This window comes from Phalacrocorax aristotelis, chromosome 2 (assembly GCF_949628215.1).
Source record: "Phalacrocorax aristotelis chromosome 2, bGulAri2.1, whole genome shotgun sequence".
NCBI classification, from domain to species: Eukaryota; Metazoa; Chordata; class Aves; order Suliformes; family Phalacrocoracidae; genus Phalacrocorax; species Phalacrocorax aristotelis.
This window is the reverse complement of record NC_134277.1, coordinates 25,930,846-25,943,630: the sequence shown is the minus strand read 5'-3', so window position 1 is coordinate 25,943,630 and position 12,785 is coordinate 25,930,846. Positions and strand designations below refer to the sequence as shown.

Below are 12,785 nucleotides of genomic sequence, written 5' to 3'. Positions count from 1 at the left end.
GTAGGGGTTCCCACAGATGGGGAGCTCAGCGGGGTCCGTGGCTGGGCAGAGCAGGGCTGTGGGGAGCTGGAAACCAGCCCTGCTGTGGGATCACTGGGGCAGGGACTGACAGCTCTGGGGAGATGGGTGAACTGGGGTCCTGGACCATGGGCAGGGTGGTGGAGTCACTGGGGGCTGGGAAGGGAAATTCAGGCCTACTGATGCCCTGACTACACTAGCAGTTCGTCTGCCTCCTACATGTCTCTCCAAGTGACGCAGCTGACTGTGTCTGGAGGTAGGATGTTGTGGAGGTAGGATGTTGTGGAGGGTAGGCTTCAGATCTGGCCAGGCACAGCTACTCTTGCCTTGTTGACTTGAACTGGGCCGACACTGATGCTCCTTCTGAACGCCTCCAATGAGTGCACTGGCAGCTTTAGTGCTTGTGCTTGCAACTTTTCTCTACTCCCTGGTCATGAAACACACAATGTTAGCTTTAACACCATTGGCTGAGATGACCTACTTTAACCTGCTCTGCAGAGTCAAGATATTTATGGTTTATCCCTGAATAACCTGTGCTTTTTTGATTTTCCCTTAGGGAACCTCCAGAAAGCAGATAGCATCACCTTCCTGGTTTTCTCTTGCAGTGATTTCTTTCTTTTGTCATTTAGAAAGCTTTCCATCTCATCTGACTTTTATCTTCTTTTAGCAAAATAAACTGATTTGTTCTGGTTCTGCCCCTCCTGCACTTGGGGAGCAGTTGTCTTCTTGGAGGACTATTTTTATGCCTCTTTTAGTCCTGTATTAGGCTAAAAAGGCAAAATTCTTTTAATTATCCCACAAAGGTAATTCCTTCTAAATTCCTTATTTTTATTCTTCTGTCTCTTATTTGTATAATGTTTTCTTAAATTCTAGTGCCCTGACAGGATCCTATTTTGTTGTTTGAGTTTACAAGCTCCAGCTGAAATAATTACCACCTAGATTGTGCATGTGACACTTTTATTAATACTTAAACAGCATTTAAGCATAAATTGCCTTAAATATGAACTTTTTTGAGCTAATATATTAATATAATGACTATATAGATATACATTGGAGGCAAGTGCATTTTATGCCATTTGCTCACTTGGAAAACTCAGTGAAGGACACTTTCTGTTACATTAATTGGGGAGAACTGTGCAGCAAATTAAGGAATGGGAACCTATATCTTAAACATTTTTGACTTTCATTATTTTTGTCTTAGTGAAGCTTTTTCTATACAAACTCGTGTAGGCTCCATTGTCTGCTTTGCATCATTCGGCTGTCTGACTTGGTATGCTCTAGGTCAGGTCACATATATATCATTTCTGAGCAAGGAAATTCTTTATTTTGGATCAAGTGAAATAACCTTGACTTATCACTAAAGAGAATAATTGTCTGGAATGTCTGCTTTTAAGTCTACTATTACGTGCTGCAAATAAATTCTGGCATGAGTGGTACAATAAGCAGGGATATTTCTGAGTGACAAAACAGGCAATGCAAGCTGTAAGTAGTGTGAAATTTTGCATCAACTCATCATGCTTATCATTAGTCACATAAGCAATAACATGCAATCAATCATTGACATGGGGTAACCGAAAATGGTATTCTAAAACATTTCTTGAAAATAGATCATATTTCACGATGCTGGCTCCCAGCTTTTCTTTGTGCATGTTTTGGATTATTTGTTGTGTAAGAACCAGCTATAAAATATAGTAAAAGACATGATAAATTTGATTTTGACAGATGATGTCTTTTCCTCTGTTCAAACATCATCAGTCAGGGCTAACGTGGGGTTTCAGCATTACCACACTGCACTCAGTGAGCTAAAGCACACATTTTGTGGAAAATGTGTTTTTTTTTTTCTGAAACCTACTACTAATGCTCCAAGTAAAAAAGAAAACAAAACAAAGCCCCCAAAAACCAAAAAGGTATTTTTATCTCTTGTGGATATTTACACCCAGTAAATGACCTTTCTTATCCTCTTTGGGATTTTTCTGAGAAAACATTTTTCTCCAGTGAGAAGACATTTTGACCATAATATTCATTCTTTTAAAAAGCACTGATGTGGTGCCAGAAATGAGATGAAGTCTAAAGAAGAAATGAAAGTATTTGTCTTGTTGCAAAATCCCACTGGGTTCTTCTGTTATGCAGTAAAGCTAAACGAATGAAGTGAACATTAATTTTTGACCATTTAATGTGTTTAGACAGACTTTGTTTCTTAAGTGATGTATATTTTCTTGGAGGCCAAAGATTACATATAAAGAGAATGGAAAAAAAAATGTTCAAGGAATGCAATTTGAGGTTCATAGTTGAAAACCATTAACAAAATGCTGCTAGTTTGGGATGACACAAAGTCATCTGATGCAGAGTTAGAAAAAATTTCAAAATTAAGTTAGGACTTCTCTTAACGTACTTGCAGTTTGAATTTGTTGAACAGTTGCAGTTAGCAAACATATTCCTGTCTGAGACTATCTAAACAACTTCTCTGTGGAGGAAAATGAAAGGGTAATTTTTCCAAATAAATCTATTATGATGAATTGTTTGCTGACAGACATTGCTCTGAAGAAAAAAGAAAATCATATGCAATTGCTGAATTTCATAAGCCCTCTGTGTGAGAAACCCTTTCCCCAAACACACCAGATCATAAATCCTGTATGAAAACCCCCAAATTTAGGACAAATTTCATTCTGAATGTGAATTTTTTTATCTTGGGCTGTCTCCAGCTGTTTTATAAATGTTACGTTTTTCTGCTGCATGAATACAGCTGTATTGTTGCACACATGTAGGTTTCGTAGACAGACTCAGTGTCTTTCACTAGACCAACTTATAGAGCTATTCAGATTTGAAAAAGGAGAAATCTTCAAATGAATCAGATTATAATTACACATAATAAGGGAAAGGTGAAAGAAAAATGATGAAAGTAAAATCTTCACGAGGTTTAAGTATTTATTTATATCTGTTCTATAGGTTACCTGAGACCGAAAAGCAGTCGCTTTTTCTGCTGCACGGAGATTAATTTCCTTTCATTTGAAGGTTCAGTCCACAGTAAACGTTATAATATCTCATACATGTCACATACCCCCCAACATTGGCTACCCTGGCAAATACTACAGCCTTGATTTTCTGGGAACTGCAAGAGAATTATTATAATGATTCAGTTTCTAGAATGAAGAAAAATGGAGGGAGAAGTGATTCGAGGACAGACATTATCTAATGCAAAGGAAACAGTGCAACTGCAAGTTCTTGCTTGTGTCTTTCCAGTGTGCTACCCTGGCAACTGGTAGCAACGAGTCATCCCTTTCCTGGGACAATGGTTTGTTTCACTTTGCTGTCAGAGGTGTAGCAGGAAAATGCAATGTGAGGAACCATTCTGGGCTTGAATGGCAAGGGGAATAATTGCACCAGGGTCAAGGTGACACAGTTACTTCTGACTATGGACAGCAAATGGATGTAAATGGTAGGAATGACTGTCATGGATTACATTGAAGAATCAATGTGGCACAAGAGAGAGGCAAAGAGACTGTATTTAAGGTTCAGCTTTTCAAGGAGAGTGGGTATACTTGTAAAATCTCAGTCCTAGAGATAGAAGGTGTATTAATGTCAAAGGGGAAAAAAAAACACCCAAAAATTCGAATGGAATTTAATGATATTTTGCAACATTTTATTGGGAATAGGGGCTTGTTGTGGGATGTGCATATTCTTGCTCAAAACCAAAACCAGATTAAAAGAACGTGAGTATATCCTACTTATGCGTTAGATTGACTTTGGAAAGTAGCATGGGGGAATAAGGGAAAAAGAATAAATTATTAAAAATTTTCTTTAATGGTAAGTGGGTAAATGCAAGTTTCCAGAATAGGCTTTAAATATTCTAAGCAGAATATGTCAGAGTAGCAGAAGACATATTTATCCCTCAACAGAGAAGAAACAAAGAGGAAAAAAACCCTGACCCTTTCCATGATTAAACAGCCATGCCGATTATTCCGGTAGCTTCAGAAGATGGGATGACCGTCCATGGAAAGGGACCTAGGTGGTGAGAGGTAACAGTATATTCTAGAAAACAAGAAAGATGCAAACAGGTTTGACAGGAAAAAACAGGTAACAGGAAATATTTTTTTTATTGAAGGCAGGAAGTCTGTGAACCTTTATCAGAGCAGCCAACTCATTCTTGCTGCCTTCCTTATCAGCAAAAACAATGTGGGAACCACCATCTTCTTTGGCATGTAAGACATGTTGATTCTGTAAAGCAGGATGAGTGAAAAAGAAGCTGCAATAGCTGCCATAGCACTGAAATTATGAATTCATTAAAATTAAATAAAAAATTTAATTGGGACTGGAAAATCATGGAATAATCTCACTTGGAAGGGGCTTCTGGTCCAACCCTTCAGTTCAGAGGACAATTCTGAAATTAGTGCGGGTTGCTCAGAGCCACATCCAGTTGGGTGTTGGGTATCTCCAAGAAGGGCAATCCCACATCTCCAGGCAACTTGGTCACAGTGATTTTTTTTTTCCCCTCATTGTGTCCCCTGCTCCTGACACCTGGTGCAGCATTGCTGCCAGCAGATGGTGACACCCATTATGACCACAGAAGCATAACAGCACATGAGATATTCTGGATGGCAAAACCTGTGATGTCCTGGTGGTAGGGATGCCTCCTGTGACTGTCCACTCAACTCTTGCTCAGATTCTGGATAACACACAGCTCATGCTAAGCCTGATGTATGCTGGGAGAAACACCACCAGGGCAAAGTGAGAACAATAAGTAGTCAGGAGACAAAGGAGAGGAAGAGATAAAGATCATTAAGCAGCTGTTACCACCTGCAGCTTGCCGTCTCCTGCAGTGAAATTCTTACATATTGATTGTCTGGCAGCCTCTTCAGAATCCACTAACTTACGGAATGGTAAAGACCTAACTCCCAAACTGAGAGGCATAAATACAGCAGGTTATCCAAAACGTTTTTGAAGTGTATCCAACAGCAGCCAGACAGTTAAGGTCTTCATGTTTCCTGGTGTGGTACAGGGGATGCCCAGACCATGATGGAGGATGAAGGGGGAACACCCTCATCATCGATTATACTATCATGAGATCACCTCCATCATTCTTCTTCCTCCAAGAACTGAGTGGCTCATGTACTTTTTAAAGGCAGAGTCTAGATTGTGATTATTGTGTTGCATGCTAGTTATTAAGAATTTGACCTGATCTGCAGAGGCTTCAAGTGAATGAAAATCTAGGTAACTGAAATTTTATGTAATAGGAAAACTATGCTAATTGCTAGAAATTCTGTGTAACAATAAGCTATGCTGATTGATAAAATCTTTATAATCTTTAAGAAAGCTCTAAGTGTAATACAACCCTGTGGCCAGGTCTCATTCTACCAAGGACCCTTAAAAGAAGCTGCTTGCCCCCATAGTGTCAGGTGACACCTCATAGTAAACGAGTAATTCCTTTGCTGTAAATTTTGTCCATTCACTGGGAAAAGCATGACCCTATCTTTATGTAATCTACATCCTCTATACACTCCTGCTACATAGCTGAAAAAAGCAATAAAATCTCCTTTAGCCAGCTCTTTTTAACCAAGGGCAAAATCTTGTGCTCTCAGGCTCTCTTGCACCTTGAACTCTAGCTCTCTGACCGTCTGGGTTGCCATTCGCTAGACTCACTCTAATTTATCAATGCATTTTATGTACTGGGGAGTCCAAAACTTGACACAGTATTCCAGCTGTGATCTCATCAGTGCTGAACACTGGGCAATAATCAGTTCTCTTGACCTGCTGGCTCAATTCTTCTAATACAGCCACTATGTGGTTTAGTCTTCTTTGCTGCAAGGTTGCTTGGTGGCTTGTGTTCAGCCTGGTGTCTACCAGGATGTTCAGGTCCTTTTCTGCAAAGCTGCTTTCCAGCCCCCAGTCTGTACTGGTACATGGGATTGTCCTTCCTCAGGTGCATGCAGGAGTTTGCATTTGTGTTAGTTCCAAATTTATTGCAGGAGGCTCATATAATTACCAAATAAATTGGAGGAGATAGTTATAAATCACTGAAAAGATGTAAAAATATAAATTTTCAGCATAAGTGTGGCGAGGTCAACTGTGTTTTCTGTGTGCAGTTATGTGCTACAGCTCCTTGATTAGGATAAAGGAAAACTGGTCAATGTATTTTATGTGGACCTCCACAGTTTTTTGATAAGATCACTCATAAATTGCTAGGAGAATAGAATTAGTCATAACATGAGAAGCATAGTTCTGTTATATCTTAGAAACTGGCTAAAATGAGAAAGGTGGGAAACATGGCCCATTTTCAACAATATGAACAGTTAATGACCTGTGCATTTTGCCTGTAATGAGATTGTCTGTGTTAAAACCATTATTGAATCATTTGGATTGGAGCGGAAACCTGAGACAATTTTCATATAACAAAAAATTGTCTAATTTGGCAGGATTATGGAAGACTTTGAGAAACTCACAACATAACTAAATTGGCAGTACTACGGCAGGCAGTTCCATAAGGCCAACAGCAAGATGGCACAGACTGAAAAGAATATTTTTATTTCGTGTGCATATAGCTGGGATCTAAATCCACTGTAGCCTCATATCTCAGAAGAACTCTTGGAGTCTACGCTAAGTGATCATTAAAAGTTTCTGTATTTTGAAAAAGGCCTTCCTGTGGTAAGTTGTATTAATTTCTGATTAGAAAAGAAATCAAAAAAGACATAGGTAGACAGAGGATGAAAGGATTTTGTGTATATGTAGAGAAAAGATTTTATATATATGTAGAGAGAAAGAGTTACTAGAAACATAGGAAGTCCCACAGAAACAAATAACATTAGTTCTGTAGAAATAACAAATGAAAATATTAAAAGTATTTAGTAAGAAATAATTAGACTGACTGTAGCAGGTAATTATATAAAGATACACTAAAACACATTACAAACAGAATTTATTTGTCTTACTAGAATTAGAGTGCTAAAAGTACAAGAGCAGAATAATCTACTGAATAAAGTGGAAGTACCGGAAACATAAAAACTTTCAAGGAAATATTTTGCATTAACAAGCAAATGACCTATGGAAATATGTGCTGTTGGGTGTAGCTGATGCTAAGGAAAATATAAAAATACTAAAAAGGAAAACCTGTACAGGAATAAAAAGAAAAATCGCAACTGTAGAGGACTCAAACTATGAATCCCAGGAATGTCACACTTAAATGTGTTCATCAGCCATTGGACTCAGTTGAGCCTGGGAGGTTGTATTGCTTGTGTCCAAAGATTTTGACCCGCTGTTTTTATGGACCTTAAATGAGACATAAGCTACTTTGCAAATCTCTCATTTTTGAATCTTTATTTGAAGCTCTTGGTATCGGCAGCATCAGAAGTGTGACTTTGGGTTAGGTAGGCCCTAGGTCTACCTAGCATTTATGTTCCTCTTACAAAATTGCCAAGAGAAGGTGTTGAAAACTTGATGTAGAGTCTCAACATAGAGACTGCTGTGCCCTTGAGGCAGCGTCTGAATGGAAGTGTGTTAATTTAAGGCTAGGAATATCTCAGCAAGGAGGAATAAAGCCTGGTGATGGTGAGTTTATACAAACAGCAGACAAAAGTGTCTCCAGCATCTGCAAAACATGTATTTATGATTCTCTGATTCACCTTGTTCTAATGTAAAGGACAAAACAAGAACTGGTTAATAGTCCTGCAGGGGGAGGACAGACAAGCTGACCAAACAGATCTTTGTAATTTTAATTTTGATGATAATGGAAGTGGGTTCATAGAAAAAGCTGAAATATCATCTGTAATGTGCCTTCTCTGTCTTGGCATTCCTGTAGACTTTTTCTGCTGAGAGACCTCTGCAGTGCAGAAGCACCACAGGCTGAGCTAAGCACATGCTGTCAGCTTTCACTGTAGATTCAGTTTGGACTCCCACATTTTTTTAATGCATTTTTATGGCTCCATCCCCTACAGATTTTTATAAAAAAATGAAACATCAAATAAAAAGAAGAAACCTTTCACACATAAAAGCATTTAGAGGTTAATTCACTTTCAGAGCAGGTTAAAAACAGTTTATCGGGGCAATCCATCATCTACACAATTTGCACATTTTAAAAGGCACCTACTATCATTCACAAGACTCATTATGATCTAATATGCAACCCTGAAGTTAACAACAGTAGTTTGGTCAGTTAACAGGAACTGCTAGGCGATGTTTGGAAAATGTGATATTTCCTATCCAGTAAGAGTTGTTGTCAATGAGGATTACGATACAGTACAGAAAAGTGGAGGGCTCACTTGATGGATAGCAATTTTGGTGGGTCTGATTTGTGGGGCACCTATAGCCACACTTTTTTCAAGAAATGTATATTTTTTGAAGCACAAACACATATACAAATAGATATTAGAAAAAATAAACTTAAAAAATGTTTCAAGACCTTGTGATTCTGTTTAAAAATCATCACACTACTGGGACATGATTTCATAAAACACAGTTATCAGGATTCCAGGTGAAAAATTTGTAGTGAAAATTAATATCAGATGTTCCATTTCTTACATATCACAGCTATCTCAATATTGCAAGTTATGTCTGGAAACAAGACTTGGGCCAAAGCCACACCCATTTCCATATTTGTATTTAATTTTCAAGACCAAATTTTCCATTTTAATGTGGATTTGAGGATGTATTTGTTTTCTTCATGCCAAAGATAAAGTGTCTTTATTTCTTCATTGTCACAGGTTCACCCAGAGCTAGAGGTAAAACAGTTTTCAGCACCAGAGAAAACGTAAAAATTTTACTGTTCTATTCAATATATTTGCTGGTATTGCAAAGATCAGTTGTATGCTTCCAAGAGTATAGTCTTTATCAGATGTACTTTGTACGACTTCTTAACCTATGCTAATAATTCAGTGATATTTAGGCAGCTAGACTCTTTTGGTTTGCCTAAGTCACATCTCACATATATTGTGACTCTCACCGAACTGTCAGTCAACTAACAACAGATGTAACTTGTATATAAGATATAGCCGTCTCTTTTGAAAAGTGAGAGGGACCCCTGAAACACTGACAAAACAGAGGGACATTCCTGGCTTCTGTGCTGGGCATTCTCAGTCTGTGCCTTCGTACTTGGATGTCATATAGTATCACTTCTAATTCTAAACAAAATGGAGGAAATGTGATATTTTTTATATACTCCAAAAGCAGAAAAGGGTTGATATAGATTTTTAAGTGAAAAACATTTACATGGTGGCATTCTGCAGTGGTGTTAAGTGCACCTTGTGTGCTATAACATCTGTGAAGCTGATAAAATAGTTGGTTTTGGTAATCCATACAAGACACTTGTTATTTATTTCCAACTGTGTAACACAGAACAAAGAAATACTGCTGTGAGAGTGCATGTTATGCTAGTAATAGATTTTCAGATGTTATAATCTACTCAGATTGGTGCAGAAATAATTAAAAAAAAAAAAGAGAGAAACAAATTTCTGTTCCTTCAGGGTAGATCATTGTGGCCAAACAGGTTCAGAAATGTTTCCCAGCAAAAAAAAATTTCATTTTTTATCATTCAGTCTGTATTGTAACATGATTTGTTGGCACACCTTTGTGGAAAGAGACCCAGGTTAATTGTTCATCAACGTCCGTCCACCTTGCAGCAAAAAGAGAAACTCATTCATCTGGAATCCATATCAATCCTAGATACTTTCCAGAACACCAGAGGAAAAGGACTACATATGAAGCTTAGCGTTGGGTCCCTGTTTATTAACTCTTTTATTATTCCTAGGTAAAAGATGCCCTGATTACTATTTTTGTGCATATTTGCCTTTTAATCTCGTGGAGCTTCACTGAAAAGTTGCTCCAGTATTGCAGCATCAGTGCTGTAATGCAACACCACTGTGAAGTTGGGGCAAGAAAGGTTAATAAACTTCTTAAGATAGATGGAGTGACTTGCCCAGAATGGAATGGAAGAGAGGTGATGGCATGTTTTGGATGTAGAGTCTCCCACTGGGTTCCCTGCAGACACACCTTTTCATGAAGGAAAGGGCCAGAAACCTGCAAAATAGGGAACCTTTCATCTTTATCTCTTACTTCTGAGTTATTGAGACCTCCCCATGTGAAATTTGTACATTTGGGCAGCTGGAAGTTTTTAGAAAGAAACATGTCTGGCAAACTGTCAGGAGGAAGTTATTTACTAGGAATTGGTGAATTGGCATCAGACCCCTGGCATTGCAAAGTGTTGTGGGAAGCTGCGTTCTAGCTGAATTGTGCTTCTGGAAGGAAAGAGGAATCTGAAAATCAACATGTATGGCAGAAGAATGAAGAAATAAGTGTACATATTTTCCAGCTTTCTCACACAGGTTGTTGGGGTCCGCAGCACCAGCAGAGCACCTTGCTGCATCTGCAAAAACAAGAGGTAACAAATACCTTGCTCCCCAAGGGGAGACCGCTATAGGAATGAATCCGATCAGAGCTGTAGAGTCGCAGGGATGTTTTACCATGTTTGTGGAGCAGTAGGAGCAGGAAGGTAAGCTGCCCCCCAGCTAAGGTGGGAAGCAAGGAAGCAAGCCAAGGGGAGCTTTGTTCCTCTGCTGGTTTAATAAATAAGGAAGCTCTGGGATGAGGGCAGGGTGTCTCAGATACAACATGCTAAAACACTAAATAGCTGACACAAACTGCCACCAAGTGCTTTTTGGCCAACAGTGAAAAACCAAGGCTCTTGGGCTAAGTGCTTCTCTGCTGTACTATAGCTAAGGCAAATTTTCACAGGAATTGTTTAGGTATTTTGGGGGCCTTAGTGACAGCCCCACCACTGGGTGCCACAACAGAGCCACTGCACTTGCTGCTAAAGAGACTGTCTTATGGTTAATGTTGGAGGCCTTGCATGAAAATCAGCTTTGGTTCTCCACTTGGTCGCAAGCAGCGTAACAAGATTCGTATGTGCTGTTGCAAGGCGATAGCTCTCTTCAGGCATGCAAGAAGAGCTCTCATTCCTGGCACAACATAACAGATCAGAAACCTGAGGTCTGCTTACTGTTTTCTGATGATGGTTTTGATTCACAGCTAAATTGTAATTACACAGGAAATCCAAATGTAAAGGTATGTAGCAGGGAGCGGTGCTTTTTCTTGTTCAAAAGCCATTCTGTGGGTGGTCGCATAATTCAGCAAACGCCCACAAATGGCAGAAGGTTGTATCAGCTGACTCCATGCAGCCCAGCAACGGCGTGCAGCGTCGTGGCACACTTTGCCTAAACACTCCAGGGCACTCTGTCTTTGCTAGTACGTAAAATTGGCACTGGAAACAACATTTCAAAAAGGATCACATTTGGAAAAAATATATTAAAGAGAACAAATAGCATGTAAATCAGGATTATACTGCTCTTACCACGCGGGGTTTTTAATCCTCACTTCCTCAATGAAGTACAAAAGTCACGAAAGCCTCTGATAGAAGTCGATGGTTTAGAATTTTTGTAATTGTATGTAAGTGCCTAGGAAGGAATAGTCAGAAGTTCTCCATAAGCCACTTTGAAAATGTAAGTAAGTCTGCCTGTCAAGATTCACCGAGTCCCTGCTACCCATTTTCTGGGCCACACAGTTTATTCCTATCTATCTCTTTAAATTGAAAATTCACAATGAAAACGAAATGTTCTGTATCTAAAACTTTGATTGTCCAACGGCTCATTTGTTGTCTCCTGAGACATTTAGGTAATCAAATTGCAGCAATGCAAGGAGAAAATGAACTGTGGCTGCAAATAACTATGTAAAAATTGTACCTTCTTTCTCAATAATATAATCCTGTCATGCATCTGAGTCCAACCTGCTTGCTTTACTGACAAAAATATGGGTTTGGTCTGGAAAGCAAAGCAAACGCTTCAGAGTTATAGCACACTAGCTGAATTCTGACTCCAGTGTTGCCAGTTGGACTGTCAATTAAGTTGCATTATAGGATGTGTATTACCTAACAGAAAGCTGCCTGTGTTAGGGTTTTGTTTTCTTCTCATTCTTGTCACCAGCAGGTCTCTGCTTTCAATGCTTATGGTCAGGAATTGATTAAGACTTAAAATGGTGCCCAGATTTACCAAAATGCTCCTTTGCTGCCTCTCCCCGCCCAGTCTGTCCAATGGCTCCTTCCTTCCTTCCTCCCTCTCTCTGCAGGATGCCATCTCGTCTTGCCCTGCTCCTGAGCCCTTGATGTCCCAGCCAGGCGAGGCAGCTGAGCCCCCCGGGAGGCCGGCTGGCACCTCGCCCGGTGCCTCTGCCACCCTCCGTGCTCAGCCGTGGCTCCCGCCTGCGCCCCGGCTGCTGCTGACCACAGATCCAGGGCCCCAGGAGAGCAGCTTAATCCCCTCCTGCTGATGCTGGGGATACTGGAGGCAGAACCACAGCTTGCTTTTCTGATGCAAGGGGGGTTTGCAGCAGGAGAATCTGTAACCATAATATTTGGGCTCGTAAACCAAACTCATTATATTTAAAAGGTGCAGAAGGGATATACTGTATCCCCACAAAATGTCAGGACTACAAAATAATTTATATCTGCACTTCACAGAAAGGCAAAACCGAGCAATGATTAAAAATCAAGTCAGTGTTGTTATTTTGCTGTGGCTTCATGACAGCAGCAGTATAAACTACAGGTGAGAAAGTCTTTATTTTCAAACACTTCCAATCATTAAAAAATAAAGTGCTTGAGGGCATGGAAATTGTCAGACCAAGAAGATTTTTTTCTTCCATTTGAAAGTGTAACAACATTGTAGCTGACCATTTATAACACTGACATGCTGGGAGCTTACTGCTCCCAGGTCAAAATTATTTCAGCCCTGCTA

General features: G+C 39.6%; 1 long non-coding RNA gene across 7 annotated transcripts in view; it reads left to right on the top strand.

The window, feature by feature from the left end:
• LOC142052552 (uncharacterized) overlaps positions 1 to 12,785 on the top strand; it is an 85,943-nt gene that overhangs the window by 9,791 nt on the left and 63,367 nt on the right. The window lies entirely within an intron of this gene.